At 54.3% G+C, this 20,063-nt stretch overlaps 1 pseudogene across 1 annotated transcript; it reads right to left on the reverse strand.

Annotated features, from left to right (window-relative positions):
* Positions 1 to 4,704: 4,704 nt before the first annotated feature.
* LOC311510458 (cAMP-dependent protein kinase catalytic subunit gamma-like) lies at positions 4,705 to 19,881 on the reverse strand (annotated as a pseudogene). Its single transcript, XR_014714603.1, has 8 exons — positions 19,653 to 19,881; positions 14,967 to 15,028; positions 13,055 to 13,183; positions 12,777 to 12,875; positions 6,118 to 6,200; positions 5,240 to 5,366; positions 4,902 to 4,997; positions 4,705 to 4,785 (listed from the first exon to the last, which is right to left on the reverse strand). The product of XR_014714603.1 is annotated as a cAMP-dependent protein kinase catalytic subunit gamma-like (transcript).
* Positions 19,882 to 20,063: the final 182 nt, after the last annotated feature.

Consider the following 20,063-nt stretch of genomic DNA (forward strand, 5'->3'; position numbering starts at 1 on the left):
CCTTACCCTCTTCACCTAGGACTTTTTCTAGAATCTAAAATCAAAAGGTTTATTCATAAAAGGAAAAATATATAGATGAGAGTTAGAATTGGTTAAATGGAATCAATTACATACAGTAACGGCACAGTTCTTGGTTCAGGCTTGTAGCAGTGATGGAATAAATTGCAGGTTTAAATCAAGTCTCTGGAGTACGTCCACAGCTGGGATGGGTCATTCAGTCCTTTGTTTCAGAGCTTCAGTTTGTAGCGAAGTCCCTCCAGAGGCAGGGCCGGCTCCAGGCACCAGCTTTCCAAGCAGGTGCTTGGGGCGGCATTTAGAATGGGGCGGCAGTCCGTGTCCTGCTGAGGCAATTCGGTGGCAGCTCCGCCACTCTTCCCGCTGCAGTGGCTTTGGGCGGCAGCTCTGCCACTGTTGTGGTGGTGGCAATTCGGCGGCAACTGCTTAGGGCGGCAAAATTGGCAGAGCTGCCCCTGTCCAGAGGTCAGAAGCAGGATTGAAGACAAGATGGAGGAGCTGCAGCAGCAGATTTTTATAGTGTATCTGCCTTCCCTCAATGGGTCAATTCAATAGCTGATGGTCCTTAATGGGCCATCGAGCAAGCTAAGCAGAGCTGACACCAACGTGCCTGGGGTGTCATCCAGAAGCATAGCACACGTTTGAAAGACAGACAGTATAGAGCCAATATTTATGACTTTAAACACAAAAATGATGCATGCATACAGATAGCATAATCATAACCAGCAAACCATAACCTTGTCCTTAGCACCTTACATGACAACCTTTGTACAATATTTGCTGAAAATATATAACAGTGGTTGCAACAGTGATCTATACGGTTACAAATTATGTCAATAACATCACAAGGGGGAATAATTTCTGGCTAAGATATAAGACCGGGTGGTCTTCTCCGTCGATTTCTTGGGACAGGATGGCCCCGATCCCCACCTCCGAGGCATCCTTGTGGAGGATGAAGTCACTGTCAAAGTCCGGGCTATATGGGACCGGCTCCCAGCAGAGGCACTCCTTGAGTGTCTGGAAGGCATCTCCACATTCTTGGATTCACAGCACACGCCGGGGGCTGTCCTTAGTCAAAAGCCCTGTCAAGGGGGCTATGATGGAAGCGAACTGGGGGATGAATCGCTGCTAGTAGCCGGTGAGCCCCAGGAATTGTCACACTTGGTGTTTCATGGTGGGTGGCAGGCAGGTTGCCAGTACTTGAACTTTCCCCACAAGGGGTTTCATCCGTCCTTCCTCTATGGTGTATCTGTATCTTTGGTTGCCTCTTTCCATCCAATGTGGCCCTTTTTTGGACTGGCCGTTAGTCCTGCCTTTCGCAGGGATCTCAGGACCGTGGCTACGTGTTCCAGGTGGTCCTCCCACCAGTGGCTGTAGACTACCACATCATCCAAATACGCCGCTTCATAGTCTTGATGGGGCCGTAGAAGGCAATCTATTAGTCGTTGGAACATCTCCAGGGCCCCATGGAGGCCAAAGGACAGCCAGGTAAATTGGTAAAGTCCCGTTGGGGTGGCGAATGCCGTCTTCTCCTTAGAGATGGGGTCGAGCAGGATCTGCTAGTACCCCTTACTGAGGTCAAGGGTGGTGATGAAACGGGCCTTCCCTAAGCGACCAAGCAGTTCATCCACACGGGCCATAGGATATGCATCGAACCTTGAGATCACGTTGACCCACCGCAAGTCTATACAGAAGTGCCTTGTTCCATCGGGCTTGGGTACCAAGACCACCCGACTGCGCCACTCACTCTGCGATGGCTCAATGACTCCTAGAGTTGGCATGGCCTGTACTTCCTCCTCGACCTCCTGCCACATTCGGTGTGGCAGGGGCCTGGTTGTCTCCCAGATTACCTTCCCCGGTTCAGTCTGAATAGCATGATGGACCAGCGTCATGTAACCGGATAGGACCATAAAGGTTCTCCTGAAAGCCTGCAGGAGACATTAGGCTTGTGCTTGTGCTGCTCCTCCGCGAGCTGGGGGCCTGTGGGGTCCTCTGTCAGGGGTGTGCCGGGACTCAATTCTGGTTCTGGCAGGTAAAGGTTAATTAATAGGCCCTCTCACTCCCACCGTGGTTTCAATAGATTCACATGATATTGCTGGGTCTTCTTGCACCGGTTGGGCTGGTGGACCTCATAGGTGACAGGCCCGAACTTCGGGCCACCTCATAGGGTCCCTGCCAACGGGCCAGCAGCTTTGATTCGACCAATGGTAGGAGGAGCAGGACCTGACCACCTCGCTCAAAGGCACCAACCTGAGCTTCCTGGTCATAGGTTCATGCCTGGGCTTCCTACATGGCTTTTAAGTTCTCGCGTGCTAGGGCTCCAGCCTGAGCGAGGTGCTCCTGGAGCTGGAGGACACACTTCAGGAGGCCCTGGGTTGAAGACGGAGACTGCTCTCATGTCTCCTACTTTAAGTCTAATAGGCCCCACGGGCGGCGGCCATATAGTTACTCGAACAGGGAAAATTTGTTGATGACTGGGGTACCTCGTGGATTGCCAGCAGTAAGGGCGGGAGTAGCTGGTCCCACCAGCCTAGCTTCTCTGGGGGAATTTGCACAGCATCTCCTTTAGGGTCCAACTGAATCGTTCCACCAGCCCGTTAGTCTGTGGGTGGTAGACGGAGGTGCGTAACTGTTTAACTCCCAGTAGCTCGCATACCTGATGCAACAGCTGGGAGGTGAAGTTGGTACCCTGATCCATTAGGATTTCCCGGGGCAGGCCCACTTGAGCGAAGACCTTCACTAGTTTGCTGGCGACGGTTCGGGGGGCAGTGCTCCACAATGGCATGGCCTCGGGAAAATGGGTGGCATAATCAGCAATGACCAGCACATACTGGAATCCCGTGGCACTTCTCAGGAGCAGGCCCACCAGGTCCCTGGCCATCCGCTCAAAGGGCATCTCCACTATGGGCATGGGAACCAAAAGGGCCTTGGGTACCTGTGGGGGAGCCACTAATTGGCACTCCGGGCAGGAGCTACAATAGTTCCTCACCTCCTGGTGAACGCCGGGCCAAAAGAACTGTGTCAAAATCTGGGCGTGGGTCTTTTCATGGCCCAAGTGCCCTGCGGCAGGGATGTCGTGTGCGAGCTTCATTACTGCTCGTCAGTGGCATCGAGGCACCAGCAGCAGGGTCTGTGGTTCTTCTGTGCGGGGATCCCGTTCCACCCGGTAAAGATGGTCATGGCGTAGCTCAAAACAGGACCACTGATTTGCACGATGCGGGTCAATCTCGGCCCCACTGACAGCAGCTAGTTGTTCATAGGCCCGACTAAGGGTGGGGTCTGCTCTTTGGTCACGGCAAAAGTCGGTGTTAAGTCAGAGTTTGACAGCCAGCCCAGGTGGGAGGTCCTCAGATTCCTCAGTCCCTTTCTCGGGGTCCGGGGCCTCCTCCTCCTCTGGTTGGGCCTTGGGGCAATCTCCTTCCAAAGGAGAGGTCGAGCGGAGGATGTCCTCAAACGCCTGCCAGTCATGCCCCAGAATCACCAGGTAGGCTAGTCGAGGAGCCAGACCGATGACCATCCGTCTTGTGACCCCGGCCACCATTAGCAGGATCCGGGCACTGGGGTAGGGCTGCACATCGCTGTGGATGCATTGCAGCCGGATTGTCCCCAGGTGGGGGTCACCCTGGGGCCCCAAGGTCTGACGGATTAGCGTCTGGCCACAGCTCGAATCAATCAGGGCTAGGATTGGGTGGTCCCCAACAACTACCGGAACCATGATCTTAGGGCCTTTGGCAGCCGGGTCTCTTCCACACAGACGTGGCCGAACCTGCAGTCCATCTCAGTGCAGTCACGCTGTAAATGTCCATATTTCCTGCATAAAAAACAGGGCCCAAGTTCCGAGCGATCACCCCGGGTGGGGGCTCCCGTCGGACCCCTGGGGGGACTCTGATTGATCCTCGAGACACTCAGCATGGGAGGCACAGATCCTTGTCGAGGTGGGAGTTCAGGGTGTCTGGCCCAAAGCAAGCCTCTTGCCCGTAGGGGAGGCTCCGCACTTTGGTCTGAGTGTCCCCTTTCTTTTCGGGGTTAGGGAGCTCTGGCCCTGGGGGATGCGCTCTGGTAGCTGGCCCCACCAGCGCTTTGGCCACGAGGAAGTCTTCCATCAATGCGACTGTGGCGGCTAGTGTCGCTGGCCGATGGCGAAGCGCCCAGGCCCTTCCTCGCGCCGGGAGGATGTGTATGAACTGTTCTAAAATAATTTGCTCCGTGACCTCATCCGCGGTCCTCCTCTCTGGCTATAGCCACTGCTTGCACGCTTCCTTCAGCTCTTGGGTCTGGTGCCTGTGGGGTAGGTCTGGCTCTGGAACAGCTGCTGAAAGGTTTCTGGGCTGACGTCCAAGGCATCCAGGATTGCTGCCTTTACCTGGCTAGTCCCTTGCATCCTCCGTAGACAGCCCACTGTATACTGTTTGGGCTGTCCTGGTCAAGTATGGGGCCAAAAGAGTGGCCCATTGGCTCACAGGGGTCGAGGGATCGTGCCCAGGTTCTCCACCACGTGTAGAGAGGTTAGCTGGGACTCATCTCTCTCTGGGGCAGCAGGGAACATCACCGCCTCACTAAATTCGGGAAGAGGTCTTGCAGGGAATTAGTCCGGCCGTGGGTGTCTTCCTCTGCGACCTTTGTGAGGGCAGAAATAAACATAGTAAGCCCAAGTCCTAGGTCAGGGCGGGGCAATGGTGAGTCAGGCCCTCAGGCAGGAGGAAGGTAACCAGCTGCCATTTCATAGATGAGGATGCCCAGAGCCCACCAGTCCACAGCCTTGTTATAACCCTGCCCAGGGAAAGCAGGCCAGGGTCACTCACCAAATATTTGGGAACCGGAAGGAACCACCTGGTGGCCAGGGATCAGCTAGAGATCAAGCAGCAGACAGGCCCTCCCCAGAGTACCTTGCTGAGGATGATCTCGGGGGCCAGGTATTCCGGGGTCCCACACAGAGTCCAAGTTCAGCCTTTCACCCACTTGGCAAAACCAAAATCCGCCACCTGGAGCCAAAACACAGAGAGGAGAGAAGCTGGATCAGCCCGGGGGCTGTGACAGCAGGAGGGGAAGGGAGGAAGCAGATGACTGATGTATTCTGGCCGTGTTATGTTTCTGGGGGTGTCTTGGCTTTGGGAAGGGGATGGCAGCAGAGAGAGACTTAGACAGGCAGGAGATCACGGCAGGGAGCCAGGAGCCAGCGCTGCGATGGGGACGGGAAGGAGTGGAAGAGGGGCGGCAGCGTCACCTCGATGTAGCCCTGCTGGTCCATCAGGAGATTCTCTGGCTTCAGGTCTCGGTAGATGAGATCCAGCGAGTGCAGATACTCGAAGGTCAGGACAATCTGAACAGCGTAGAACCAGGTGTGAGGTTCACTGCAATGAGGTGGGAGGAGAACGTGGGCATCCCGGGCCAGATCCGCCCCCTTTCAGCCAGCCCAGCACCCTCGGTCCCCTGCCGCCCCCACCTTCATCTTCCTTATAGATCCCCACGCAAGATGCCCGAACCCTTATCGGCCCGGTGGCCCCATCTGCCCAAGCCAGACCACTAGCCCTAGTACACACATCCCACCCACCATTGCTAGACCCCTGACTCCATCCAGCCTGGCAACCCAGGGCAAGCCCCTCCCAGACCAGCGTCTCGCCCCTAGCCTCAATACAGACACCCATGGACCCCCAGCTCCTTCCAGCATGACTCCATCTAGCCTGGCATCTCTGCCACTGACTGTGGCTAATGCTGGCAGAAGACCTCAGCCGCTCTCCCCATGGGGAATCCCTTCCTGACCAGCCCAGCTGGGGATCAGGTCACACCCTGCAGTAGGAGGATCAAAGCCAGCGTCGCTGCAGATGCTGCTAGTGGATAAAAGGTCTAGTTCTCTACTGAACTAAATCCCAAATTTACAGCTGTGGAAACTGAGGCACAGAGTGATTCTCCCCCCTTCCCACAAGGAGTGAATGGCGGAGGCAGGAATAGGATGCAGGAGTCCCGACTCCCAGTCCCTCTGCTCTAAGTGCTAGATCCCACTGTCCTCCCTGAGCCAGGGATACAACCCAGGAGTCTAACCGCCACCCAGCTCTAACCATTAGCAACACTGTCCCCAACATCGGCTCCCGTGGCAACGCTCACCTGAACCTCCCGATCCGCCGTAGGTGGGAGAACATCTCCCCACCCAGGATATATTCCATCACCATGTATAGATTGGAGTTATCCTAGAAGGAAATGCAGCAGAAACTGAGTGCAAGGCATGGAGCCACTCCAGCCCCCCGTCAGTGCCTGTGACACCGGGATGAAGCTGCTCACCACACCCCTGCTCCTTTATTAGCCCCATCCTTTTCAGGGCACTAACCCCACATGCCTCAAGGGAGCCTGATGCACTGGCCTAGCTTCCCCATAGCACACAATGCAGTGCACCCGCTGTCTGGGCGATAACAGCCTACTACTGCCACCAGCTGCTGCTGTTACTCCTTTGGCTCAAGGGCCAGAGGGGTTGCGCCGTGGTGCCGAAGGTCCCAGGCACACACCTGCAGTGGGAGTTGCTGCACAGATGCGGCTGGGGAACAGACTCACTAATGAGAGGGCGCAAGCTTTATTTGCTTGGAATATTTCATACTAGAGCCCTAGAAAATTCAACCCCTCCCCTCCTCTGGTTTAGGGGCAGGGATGGGCGGGGACAAGATGGATTTCCCAGCTGCGATGTCTATGATCAAAGGGGAAACCCAACGTGCCGCCAGGTCCGACACCCCAAAAGAGCAGAAGCAGGAAGTGAAACTTGTCAGAAGCAGAGTGTGAAATTGACCAGGCTGGCTCCATCCTCTCTCAGGGCTGCAAAGTCAAAGAGCAGCCTCCGAAGTAACTCCGCTGAGCCCAACAAAGCCATTCCGCTAGTGAGACCCGACCCGGCTCAGTGATGAGAACATGAGCACTAAGCACCCGTGCACAAGCCAGCGGCGACCACTGCCCCTGCCCTCGAGCCCTGTATCATTTTCCAGCTAGCCCTGGAAAGAGGGTCCAGCTGGGGCATGGGCACAGCGCCCCATGCTGGATGGTCAGAGACCTTTTTCTGCAGCCACATTAGGAGAGCAGGAGCCAAGAAGCAGAAAGTCACATCCTCACATTCCATCTAAATTATATCAAAACAATGGAATATCGGGCTATTAAGAAGGCTCCTGTCCGAAGAGTGCCCAGCATCACCAGGCAAAGAAACAGATCTTAGGATGCTCAAAGATCACTTAGCAGCAGTGTGGGTGTGAAATCTCTACCTCTTGATTGTTTTCCCTTTCTGGTCTCTGCTTCTCTGTTGTTTATCGGTCTGGTTCTTTGATTGTTTCTGTTCCATAACTAATTTTGCCAGGTGTACATCAAAAAAGGTGGCAAGGTGCGCCTGGGTAAAGAATTGCTTCACACTATGTTTGGATTGGTCAGAGAATTATTTTGTAATACTTCAGTAAAATGATGGGTTAAGGTAGAGCTAAGCAGGACTCAAGTTTCACTCTATAAACTGGGGTCCAAAAGGAAGTTCTTGGGAACCAGCTCCAGGACACAGCCCAAGATCAGCGCTACCAGACCTCAACACCCTGCCAAGCACACCGTGCAGAAGCTGGAGTCCCAGGATGACCTGATCCTGACCGGCCAGCAAGGAAAGGTGACCTGCCTTATTGGGAGTGATGGGCATTGTATGAGTAGCATGTGTATTCTCTTCTGGCAACTGTGATGAAGTGGGGGGTTCTCTTGGTTTTTCCTTGTTTTTTTCAATGGTTTGCATGCAGAGGGGGTGGGACTCAGTTTCCCTGCGTGTTACTGGTTGAACGAGGTGATGGGAGAGGGAGTTTCATAGAATCATAGAATATCAGGGTTGGAAGGGACCTCAAAGCAGGACCAGTCCCCAACTAAACCATCCCAGCCAGGGCTTTGTCAAGCCTGACCTTAAACTTCTAAGGAAGGAGATTCCACCACCTCCCTAGGTAACGCATTCCAGTGTTTCACCACCCTCCTAGTGAAAAAGTTTTTCTTAATATCCAACCTAAACCTCCCCCACTGCAACTTGAGACCATTACTCCTTGTTCTGTCATCCGCTACCACTGAGAACAGTCTAGATCCATCCTCTTTGGAACCCCTTTCAGGTAGTTGAAAGCAGCTATCAAATCCCCCCTCATTCTTCTCTTCCGCAGACTAAACAATCCCAGTTCCCTCAGCCTCTCCTCATAGGTCATGTGTTCCAGTCTCCTAATCATTTTTGTTGCGCTCCGCTGGACGCTTTCCAATTTTTGCACATCCTTCTTGTAGTGTGGGGCCCAAAACTGGACACAGTACTCCAGATGAGGCCTCACCAATGTCGAATAGAGGGGAACGATCACGTCCCTTGATCTGCTGGCAATGCCCCTACTTATACATCCCAAAATGCCATTGGCCTTCTTGGCAACAATGGAATATTGTTGACTCGTATCCAGCTTCTCGTCCACTGTAACCCCTAGGTCCTTTTCTGCAGAACTGCTGCCGAGCCATTCGGTCCCTAGTCTGTAGTGGTGCATGGGATTCTTCCATCCTAAGTGCAGGACTCTGCACTTGTCCTTGTTGAACCTCATCAGATTTTTTTTGGCCCAATCCTCTAATTTGTCTAGGTCCCTCTGTATCCTGTCCCTACCCTCCAGCGTATCTACCTCTCCTCCCAGTTTAGTGTCATCTGCAAACTTGCTGAGGGTGCAGTCCACGCCATCCTCCAGATCATTTATAAAGATATTGAACAAAACTGGCCCCAGGACCAACCCTTGGGGCACTCCACTTGATACCGGCTGCCAACTAGACATGGAGCCAGTGATCACTACCCATTGAGCCCGAGGATCTAGCCAGCTTTCTATCCACCTTATAGTCCATTCATCCAGCCCATACTTCTTTAATTTGCTGGCAAGAATACTGTGGGAGACCGTGTCAAAAGCTTTCCTAAAGTCAAGGAACAACACGTCCACTGCTTTCCCTCATCCACAGAGCCAGTTATCTCGTCATAGAAGGCAATTAGGTTAGTCAGGCATGACTTGCTCTTGGTGAATCCATGCTGACTGTTTCTGATCACTTTCCCCTCCTCTAAGTGCTTCAGAATTGATTCCTTGACATGCTCCATGATTTTTCCAGGGACTGAGGTGAGGCTGACTGGCCCGTAGTTCCCAGGATCCTCCTTCTTCCCTTTTTTAAAGATGGGCACTACAGTAGCCTTTTTCCAGTTGTCCGGGACTTCCCCCAATCACCATGAGTTTTCAAAGATAATGGCCAATGGCTCTGCAATCACATCCACCAACTCCTTTAGCACTCTCGGATGCAGCGCATCCGGCCCCATGGACTTGTGCTCATCTAGCTTTTCTAAATAGTCCCAAACCACTTCTTTCTCCACAGAGGGCTGGCCACCTCCTCCCCATGCTGTGCTGCCCAGCGCAGTAGTCTGGGAGCTGACCTTGTTCGTGAAGACAGAGGCAAAAAAAGCATTGAGTACATTAGCTTTTTCCACATCCGCTGTCACTAGGTTGCCTCCCTCATTCAGTAAGGGGCCCACACTTTCCTTGACTTTCTTCTTGTTGCTAATATACCTGAAGAAACCCTTCTTGGTACTCTTTACATCTCTTGCTAGCTGCAACTCCAAGGGTGATTTGGACTTCCTGATTTCACTCCTGCATGCCCGAGCAATATTTTTATACTGTATCCTGGTCATTTGTCCAATCTTCCACTTCTTGTAAGCTTCTTTTTTGGGTTTAAGATCAGCAAGGATTTCACTGTTCAGCCAAGCTGGTCGCCTGCCATATTTACTATTCTTTCTACTCATCGGGATGGTTTGTCCCTGTAACCTCAATAAGGATTCTTTAAAATACAGCCAGCTCTCCTGGACTCCTTTCCCCCTCATGTTATTCTCCCAGGGGATCCTGCCAATCAGTTGCCTGAGGGAGTCAAAGTCTGCTTTTCTGAAGTCCAGGATCTGCAATTCTGCTGCTCTCCTTTCTTCCCTGTGTCAGGATCCTTAACTCAACCATCTCATGGTCACTGCCTCCCAGGTTCCCATCCACTTTTGCTTCCTCTACTAATTCTTCCCGGTTTGTGAGCAGCCGGTCAAGAAGGGCTCTGCCTCTAGTTGGTTCCTCCAGCACTTGCACCAGGAAATTGTCCCCTACACTTTCCAAAAACTTCCTGGATTGTCTGTGCACCGCTGTATTGTTCTCCCAGCAGATATCAGGGTGATTGAAGTCTCCCATGAGAACCAGGGCCTGCGATCCAATAACTTCCGTGAGTTGCCGGAAGAAAGCCTCGTACACCTCATCTCCCTGGTCCGGTGGTCTATAGCAGACTCCCACCAGGACATCATCTTTGTGGCTCACACTTCTAAACTTAATCCAGAGACTCTCAGGTTTTTCTGCAGTTTCATACTTGAGCTCTGAGCAGTCATACTGCTCCCTTACATACAGTGCAAGTCCCCTACCTTTTCTGCCCTGCCTGTCCTTCCTGAACAGTTTATATCCATCCATGACAGTACTCCAGTCATGTGAGTTATCCCACCAAGTCTCTGTTATTCCAATCACATCATAATTCCTTGACTGTGCCAGGACTTCCAGTTCTCCCTGCTTGATTCCCAGGCTTTGTTGTTTGTTGTTACAGAGGACCAGGGACGGAACTTGGGACCCCGGCCAATGGCCTGGAGAATGGATACCCCAGTGACTGGTGACCTGGTGACCAGGAGGCCCAGCTCAGGAGTCACAGCTGGCTCTGGCCAGAGGGAAGACAATGGGCTGTGAAGAGAGGACCCGGGTCACCTGACCAGGCAGTTCCAGCCAGAGGGGGCCAAAGGAGGGCTGAGAGGAGAGGAGGCCCAGGGAACCCTGCTTACCAGGAGAGAAGACAATGGACAGAGGCGGGGCTTGGAGGAAGTGATATCAGATGCCCAGCTGGGAAGCAGGGGGCCTCGGGACTGGAGAGAGAGAGCAGGCAGAGCTCACCTGGATGCAGGGGAGACTTGGATGTGCTGTGCTGGGGGAGGGCAGGCCTGAGGGCCCTGAGAGTTTCCTATGCTGTGTTCAGACGCTCAATAAACCCTCCTGTTTTACGCCGGCTGAGAGGCGCTCCAGTCTAGAGAACAGGGTTGCATTATTCCCTCTGGGAGTGGAGGCCCCGGGGGTCCAGAGCCAGTGGACTCCCTGAGGGGGCCCCCGGTGAGAGACAGGTGTGCTAAGGCTCAGAGAGGTGCGGTTCCAGGAGAAGGAGGGGCTTAACCCCGAGAGAGACTGGATCCCCGAGAAGGGCTGTCGCACTGAAGGGGTTCCCCCCAAGGCCTGCACGGGGCCAAGAGTGGGCACGACCTGTGAGTCCGTGACAGTAACTGTTAATAAACAGAGGTTAAGGATATTTCTGTGTGAGGCTCTTTCACTGGTAAAACACCCTGCAAACCCGCAGAGTGTGAGGAGTCGCCCTGAGCCCATGGAAGGGTGAGGGTGGGTGCTTAAATTAAGAGGGTTACCCCTTGAGCCCCAGGACTAGTGTAAAGGTGGGTGCCCAAGAGTGTACGGAGAACAATGCCTGAACCCTGCTGTCTCTAAGGGGACGAAGGGAGCTCAGCCTTGGCAGCGTAGCCCATCCTTGGTCTCCCTGCTCAGGCAGTTCTGGTCTGCATGACATGGGCCTTCCTGACCCTCTACCAACTAAACAGGCCCCAACACCCTAGTGGTACCTTGATAGGGCCCAGTCAGCACGTACCAGGACAGACTCCTAGCTCAGAGGGGTAAATCCAGAGCAGTCACATTGATTTCAACAAAGTTCTCCCATATTTACACCCGCGGATTCAGGTATTTATTTTACGCTGTCATAGGAGAAGCGATTGGCTCAGCGAGCCAGCCTGTGTGACAGCAGCCGCTAGCCCCAGTGCCACTGTGTCACCCGAGAGCTACACAGAACTGAGCAGGAGTGACATTTCCATTGTAGCAGCTTCCACAGACAAGGGGCCAAGATCAAAGCTATTTAACCCTAGAATGATGAGGGGCCCCAAGAAAACGACTCTGCCAGCACTGCCTGCTGCTAACACGCCCTTCACCCTAGCCTCCAGGCTCCCGCAGGGGCTGCAATTTATCCTGCAGCCTCCTCTGAGCTGAGAACTCTTCCTCGCTACAACCCACTAATCTCAGGCTGACAGACAGGAGACAGATCTCCCTTCAGAGCCAGCCCCTCTTTAATCAGACCAGCCACAGCTCTAAGGCACAACTACTTTTGCTCTCCCTCCTACACACAGAGTGTAGCTCACAGGCCCCAAGATCCAGGTTCAGGGAAGAGGTTCCAAGCCCCATCGCTGGGGCCTGAATTTTAGCTTTCACAGAAACTCCATCAGGAGGAAACGATCCCACGTGATGGTTTCAAAGTCTCCACAAAGCCAATTTTGCATGAAGTTAAGTTAGGACTTCCTCTGAGACTCCCCTGCAAGCCAGACCTCATGCCCTAGGGCCAGCGCATGGGAGCCGGAAACTGAAACTGACTAGGAACGAAAGCAAAACTGACCAGGTTGCGGGGGGAAGCATCACTGTTCAAAACCTGGAGTCAAAAGCAGAACAGAAGAGAGTGAAAAAGGGGAATGATCCAAACTGATTTTTCTTAGCTCCAAACTTGTCACGCCAGGAAGGTTTGTTCTCAGGATACAAGAGATGCAGACTGTGCCCTTCGACCCCTTCAGCACAACTTTGGTTTTAAATAGGAAATAAATCAAGGGGATTGTGGGAGTCGGGGGCAGACAGAGCCCAGGGCCGGGCTGGCAAGCGAAGGACAGCTACTTTGAAAGAATACTCTAGCTTGACGAGGAATGGAAAGTTGACGGCCTGGAGGATCCGTTTCTCGTTGAGGGGGTGCTCAATTTGTTTCAGCTTCACTACCTGGGAGAGAAAAGGAAGTAGCAACATCAGATCTTCCTCTGCTGGCACAGCACCCCCTATGCCTCGCACGCACTCCCCTCTCCAGCATCCCCACGCAGGATTCAGCCCCAAATCTCTCCCCCGCACTGGGGAGTCCACGGCCCCAGGGCAGATCTCTACGGCAGCCCCCAGTGTCTTACCTTCTGCTTATCCAGGATCTTCATGGCATAGTGATTCTCGGTCTCTTTGTGTTTCACCAGCATCACCCTCCCAAATGAGCCTGTGCCCAGGGTCTTGATTCGATCAAACTGATCCAAACTGGCTGTGTTCTGGAAGGGGGAAAACAAATGTGATGTGGGGCCAGACTGGTCCTGGGGGCATCAGGAAGGAACCTGCTCGCGACAGTGGGATTTGCACTGCAAGACCGGCGGGGTCTTTACTGACCATGAGGGGCTCAGAGCTTCGGTTTTTATAGCTCACCAGAAAGGCAGCCCCTCCAGGGTCAGCACTGACTGTGATGGGAGAGCGCTCCCTACTGAGCCCGCCACTCCCTGCAGCACAGCACCCGCTAGCCCCGCACTGGGGTTGTTCTTGAGAACATTGATATGAAGACAGAAAAGGAGGACTTGTGGCACCTTAGAGACTAACAAATTTATTTGAGCATAAGCTTTCGTGGGCTACAGCCCACTTCATTGGATGCATGCAGTGGAAAATACAGTGGGGAGATTTTATATACACAGAGAACATGAAACAATGGGTGTCACCATACACACTGTAATGAGAGTGATCAGGTAAGGTGAGCTATTTCCAGCAGGAGAGCAGGGGAAGGGGGGAACCTTTTGTAGTGATAATCAAGGTGGGTCATTTCCAGCAGTTGACAAGAACGTGTGAGGAACAGTGGCGGGGGGGAGGAGGGGAGGGAGGGGGGGAATAAACATGGGGAAATAGTTTTACTTTGTGTAATGACCCATCCACTCCCAGTCTTTATTGAAGCCTAAGTTAATCGTGTCCAGTTTGCAAATTAATTCCAATTCAGCAGTCTCTCGCTGGAGTCTGTTTTTGAAGTTTTTTTGTTGAAGAATTGCCACTTTTAGGTCTGTAAGCGAGTGACCAAAGAGATTGAAGTGTTCTCCGACTGATTTTTGAATGTTACAATTCTTGACATCTGATTTGTGTCCATTTATTCTTTTACGTAGAGACTGTCCAGTTTGACCAATGTACATGGCAGGGGGCATTGCTGGCACATGATGGCATATATCACATTGGTAGATATGCAGGTGAACGAGCCTCTGATAGTGTGGCTGATGTGATTAGGCCCTGTGATGGTGTCCCCTGAATAGATCTGTGGACACAGTTGGCAACGGGCTTTGTTGCAGGATAGGTTCTGGGTTAGTGGTTCTGGTGTGTGGTGTGTGGTTGCTGGTGAGTATTTGCTTCAGGTTGGGGGGCTGTCTGTAAGCAAGGATGGGCCTGTCTCCCAAGTCCCTTTCCCCTCTGGGCCTCAGTTTCCCCATCTGTGCCATGATGTTAATGACACAGGGTGTGCGGGAGGACTAGCAAAGTGACAGTGCTGCAGAGGGACCAGCAGCTCTGCCTCAGGAATTACCCACAACCACCCCAGGCGGGATTTCCAGAGGGGACAGACCCAGGGCACTGGGGCACTGCGCTCAAGCGCAGACAGCAAATGGAGGCCCTTTGAACAGGGTCCCTGTTAGCACAACCCCCCTGGGAGCCAATCTGGGGCTGGGCTGGGCGACCGCACTGGAGCCTTGGAAGGAGGATGCGGGAGGGGGAGACAGCCTGGATCAGGAGGATCTGGATCTCTCAACCATGGTTAGTGTCCCCCTCCCACAGCAGAGAGGAGTCGAAACTACAGAGTTCTTGGCCCTTCAGTTACCAGAGGACAGATTGGTGGGGGTAAGAGGGGCAGAAGAGCAACATTGGTCCACTCAGCCCTGCCCCCCAGGAGCAAAAATAACCCCAGACCCTCAGCGGAGGCTGTGTGGCAAGGTGGAAAGAGATCCAGGGGGTGACTGCCAAGTAATCAGCCTGGGGCTGCAAAGGCCTTGATTAGGCGGCGGTGGGGGGTGATCTGGGTTGGGGGCACAGTACCTGGGAGGGGTTCTCCCATTTCTTGAGGAAGTCTTCTTTGGCTTTGGCTAGGAACTCCTTCACTGTAAGGGAAAGAGAGAGGGAGCAGCATGAGGAGTCAGGAGGGGGGGCACCCAGCCTGGTGGACAAAGCTCCCCTTTCAGCCCCACCCCGGCTCAGCGAAGAGGCACACAGTCACAACAGGGCCAGGGATTTTAAGCGTATCAGCAGGATGGCGGTGCCTGATTGGCTACAAAGGGCAGCTCAGCTGAGGATTGGCGAGAGAGAGATCCATGCGGGTGCGCTCCCGCAATACCGCCACCCCCGTGCCTGCCCCTAGACAGACCGAACAGTCCCGTCAGGGAGGGCTAATGCACTTGTGCCTCTATCCCCCCACTTGGGGTGCCTGTTCCACGCCCCTCGACACACAACCTGCACCCCACAAGGAGACACTCGTACAACCCTCCAGTCAAAGGACGTTAAGATGCGTGGATCACGTTGCCCTAATGGGAGGATACAGGATCTACTACTGCTGCCAGCAAAGGGGGGTGAAGGGGAAGGAGATTCCCCCTTAGCTCAAAGGGCAGAGGCCTGTGTGTAGCCTTCTCTCAACCATGCAGGCCTCACAGATCAATGACACCAACAGCCCACAAGGGGGAGCTCCACACACACACACACAAACACCCATGAAAGTCACAAACCCCAGTTGGGCTTTGCCCACAAAGGGGTTAAAACAACCTGCCAAAGCCACAGCAGCAGCCTGGGACCAACCAAGTGTCCCACTCTCTGGCATCCAGCCAGGTGGACCTTCCTTCGCCAGCCGGGCTCCCTGTCCTTGCTGCCAGATCCCAGAACCATGGGAGGGAGGAAGCGGGATGAGGGTTGGAGCAATCTGCAGCATCTGGAGGGATATTTGGTACTGAGAGCCCCTTTTATCTTCGCTGCCTCCTGCTGCTCCCAACAGGGACAAGTCCCGCAGCTCTTAACAGTGCAAGAGATGCCCACGGGATTTGAATGGCTGCAGCAGCGAGGCCAAGCACAGAGCAGCAGCAGGGGACTGGCTTTGAACCCAGAGCTCACCCCTGCCCCCACCATCACAGGAAGTCTCCCCCACACCGGAGGTGCATAAAGTTAATTGCCTCCACCGGGGATCATTGGTGCTGAGACGCCAGGGAGGGGACAAGCTCAGAGCCTAGATCCAGATGTGGGTGCTGCAGTTCTTGGGGGTCACAGATGCACAACCCAGGAGTCAACTCCCTGCCACCCCACTCTCTCCATTACAACCCACTCCCTTCCCAGAGTTGGAGACAGAACCCCAGGAGCCCCCCACTTTAATCACTAAATAGCAACACTTCTGTGGAAACCCGGCATCACTGCGCTCTAATCCTGTCATCCCTGCCCTAAAGAAAGGGCTGAGAAATGGGCCAGGCAAGGGCCTGAATTGCACCAGCGAAGCAGGACGACATCTTATAGATGTGACTGATTCACTGCTGGAGGGAAGGAGACCAAGACCACACCCAGGGGGGCAGATTGTCCAATTACCACTCCAGGTAGAGGGACTTCCAGCTCAGCCGCACCCTCAGGCAGCCAAAGGGGAGGAGACAAGCACCCACTGCCCTCACACTGTTGCAGCCCACTGCTAGCCGAGCCCTGGGCTCCCCCTCTCAGTTCTGCCAATGCCCTTCAATCCCAACTCGGTTGCATGTGGCTCTTTTGTGGCCCTGGCAGGTCACTATGTCAAAAGCCCCCCACCTCCCCGGAAGGGGCAAGTCAGACCCCTGGGAAATGGTGGGGTTTACGGTCCAGTCTGGCTCCTGTGATGTGATGTTTGTTGGTGTGAAGGATAAAACCTCTCCCAGCTGCAGCACGTCTGCTGCTTGACACCGCAGAACCTGGTCCATCCTCTGGCTTTTCGGACGAGAATTTGGGGCCCCTTGAAGATCTTTGGGGGGGGCGTGTCCCCTTTGCACCCCCAGGAACTCCCTACAACACAGCCCCATGCCAGGGGCACAGGGACGGCAGTTAAAGGCTCTTGCCACTGAGCCCGAATTCCAATAATCCAACACATAAATGTCCAAAGGAAAATGGCTTGGGGTCCTGTCAGGCCTGGTCCGTGGCTGTGGCCTGACGCTGGAGGCTGTGACTGGGGGACGCGGGGGACGCCCTGGGACTGGCTAGTAAAATGGTGTGGTCTGTCACCTGCTCCTGTGATGGGCGGGGGAGGGTGGGATCGGGATCTGTGAACCCCGCCCCCCCGGAAGTGAAAGATTTCCTGGCCCGCCGCCCGCCACCCTGACATGCAGGAGCTGTCCTGGGACGAGGGGTTGGACCCCAGCCCAACCCATGTTCAGCAGCCTCTGGCAGTGGCTGGGACTTGCTCAGTCCTGAGCCTGGGGTCCTGGGCCTCAGACCAGTGCTGAGGGCCCCCCAGTGATCTGTGGGTGCGGGTGGGGCATCAATAGAGCCATAAGGGGGGACGGTGCTGACCCCCGCACAGCCTCGTTCTGAAGAACTCCCATGATCCCCCGGGACAGTCAAGCTAAGCGAAACCCCTCGGTGCTGGGAATGAGCCCCCCCTCCCATCAGCTCCGGGCCCCAGGAGCTGAGATCCTCTGATCTACCCCCCAACCCCGCTTTCCTGCCGACCCCCCAAGGACACCCCCCGGCAGTCCCAGCTGCCCCAGCCTGGCGTGTGGGAAGCAGCTGCAGAACTGGCAGGCAGGGAAGGAGCCAGCATGTCTGGCATTGATCAGCTTGGAGTTTGTCCACGTGGAAAGCTTTTAAATCCTTGGTAATTTCCTTGGGCGTTTCGAGCAAAGTGGGGAAGGTCGGGATGGGGTAAGGGCCGAGGGCTGGGGGCTGACCAAAGTGTAACAGAGACCAGAGCCCTGGAGGTGCCTCGTCCTGGAAGTGGGAAAGAAAGAGGCAAAGGGGAGAGGGATAGCTCTGTGGTTTGAGCATTGGCCTGCTAAACTCAAGGTTGTGAGTTCAATCCTTGAGTGGGTCGTTTAGGGATCTGGGGCAAAAATTGGGGATTGGTCCTGCTTTCTGAGCAGGGGTGGGACTAGATGATCTCCTGAGGTCCCTTCCAACCCTGATATTCTATGAAAGAAAAAGAATGAAAAATGTAGGAAAGAATCCAAGTCTCCCAGGAGAGTTGGTGCCTGGGTCTGTCTTTTAACCCTGCCTGTGGTTAAAGCAGCTCCCTCCATCACTAGGGGGCGCCAGTGCTGGACCCTTGCTCTAGGACACCTACACTTTTTGGACCAATGATCCAGACACGGCAGCGTTTGGGGGACTTGCTTAGGAACCCAGTGACCTCATTGATCTAGGCCAGGGATGGGCAAACTACAGCCTGGGGGCTGGATCTGGCCCGCGAGTCCTTTTAAGCCGGTCTGCGAGCTCCCACTGGGGAGCGGGGTCTGGGGCTTGCCCCGCTCCAGCACTCCAGATGGGGTACAGTGTTTGGGCCACATCACACAGCTCCCGGAAGCTGCGGCATGGCCCCACTCCAGCTCCTAAGCACTCCAATGGGAGCTTCAGGGGCGGTGCCTGCAGATGGGGCAGCGCGCAGAGCCACCTGGCCACGCCTCCGCATAGGAGCCAGAGAAGGGACACACTGCTGCTGCTTCTGGGAGCAGCTTGAGGTAAGCACTGCCTGGAGCCTGTGCCCCTGAGCCTCTCCTCATGCCCCAACCCTCTGCCCCACCCCTGATCCCCCTCCCACCCACTGAACCCCTCGGTCCCAGCCCAGAGCACCCTCCTTCACCCCAAACCTCTCATCCCCCCCCAGAGCCCACACCCACAACTAGAGCCCTCCCCCTCCTCCCCGCACCCCAACCCCAATTTTGTGAGCATTCATGGCCCGCCATACAATTTCTATTCCCTGATGTGGCCCTCAGGCCAAAAAGTTTGCCCACTCCTGATCTAGGCTATTGGGGCGAAGGCCCTCTAGAACCTAGATCACAACAGTATTTTGGCATTGTTTTAGCCCACAACAGTTTAGTGTCAATCTAGAACATGCTGCAGCATTCTGGAGCCTGAGTCTAGAACACCATGGCATTTTGCTGTTCGTGTTTACACTGGGGTGTGGTCAGGGATCACCCGGCACTGTACATACATTCAATAAAATGAAACAGGAGATGATGGCCGTAGCATTTTGGAGGTTGGCTCCAGCGGGGGCAATGCAGCCCAGGGGCCAGCACTCTGCCCTGTGACTCAGAAGCCAACGGTTCCAGCCCTGGGTCTACCAGAGCCCTGGGCTGAATAGGTGCCGCTCCATAGCCCAGTTATGACCATTTCAGAGCCTGTCAAACAAGGGGGTTTCCATCTAAACCGTCTCTCTACCGCCAGGGAAAGGGACCCAGAGCTCGTGTGGAAACAAAAACCCAGCTTAATACTTCACATCGCAAACGCAGTCGCTGGTTTCCCTTCTCTTCTTTCTCTTTACAAAGAGGTTTGTAGGACTTTTAGTGGGGTGTTTGCCAAGGGACTGAGCAGGATGAGGTCTCTGGATACCAGCGCCCGAACCTTGTTTAATGTGGGAGAGGGACTGGGTTCTGTTACCGCCTTTGGGCCCCTGTATTCCAGCTAAATCAATACAGAGCTCCGACGAGACAATCAGGCCAGGCAGCCTAGGTGGGCTGAAGTGTTTCAGGCAGCTAATCTAGAACACTGCAGGATGTGGGGGCAAATACTGAAGAATACCAGTGTCCAGAAAGAGCATGTCATTTTGTGTCATTGCTCTAGAAAGCCACGTTACTTTGGGCTGCGACTCTAGAATCCCACAACATTTGGACCAGGCCTCCAGACTCACCACATTATTGTATCTAGAATGCCGTTGTGCTTGGTGCGACTGCTCTGGACCAGCCCTGTGTTTCTGGACACGACTCTCGAATGTCACAGCACTCGGGATGATATTCTGGAATGCCTCCATGCCTTGGGCCGTGACTCTAGAATATTGCCGGGTTTGGACCAGCCCTCCAGAACACAGCGGAGCTTTTGGGTTGCGGCTCTAGAACACCACCCTGTTTGAAGCCCTGCCTCTAGAATGCCAGGGCACATGGGGGCCCGTTATGAGAACTCTGCAGTATCTAGGCCCATCGTTCTAGAACACAA

The sequence above is a fragment of the Lepidochelys olivacea genome (genome assembly GCF_965140295.1).
Source record: "Lepidochelys olivacea isolate rLepOli2 genome assembly, chromosome: 20".
Lineage (NCBI taxonomy): Eukaryota > Metazoa > Chordata > Testudines > Cheloniidae > Lepidochelys > Lepidochelys olivacea.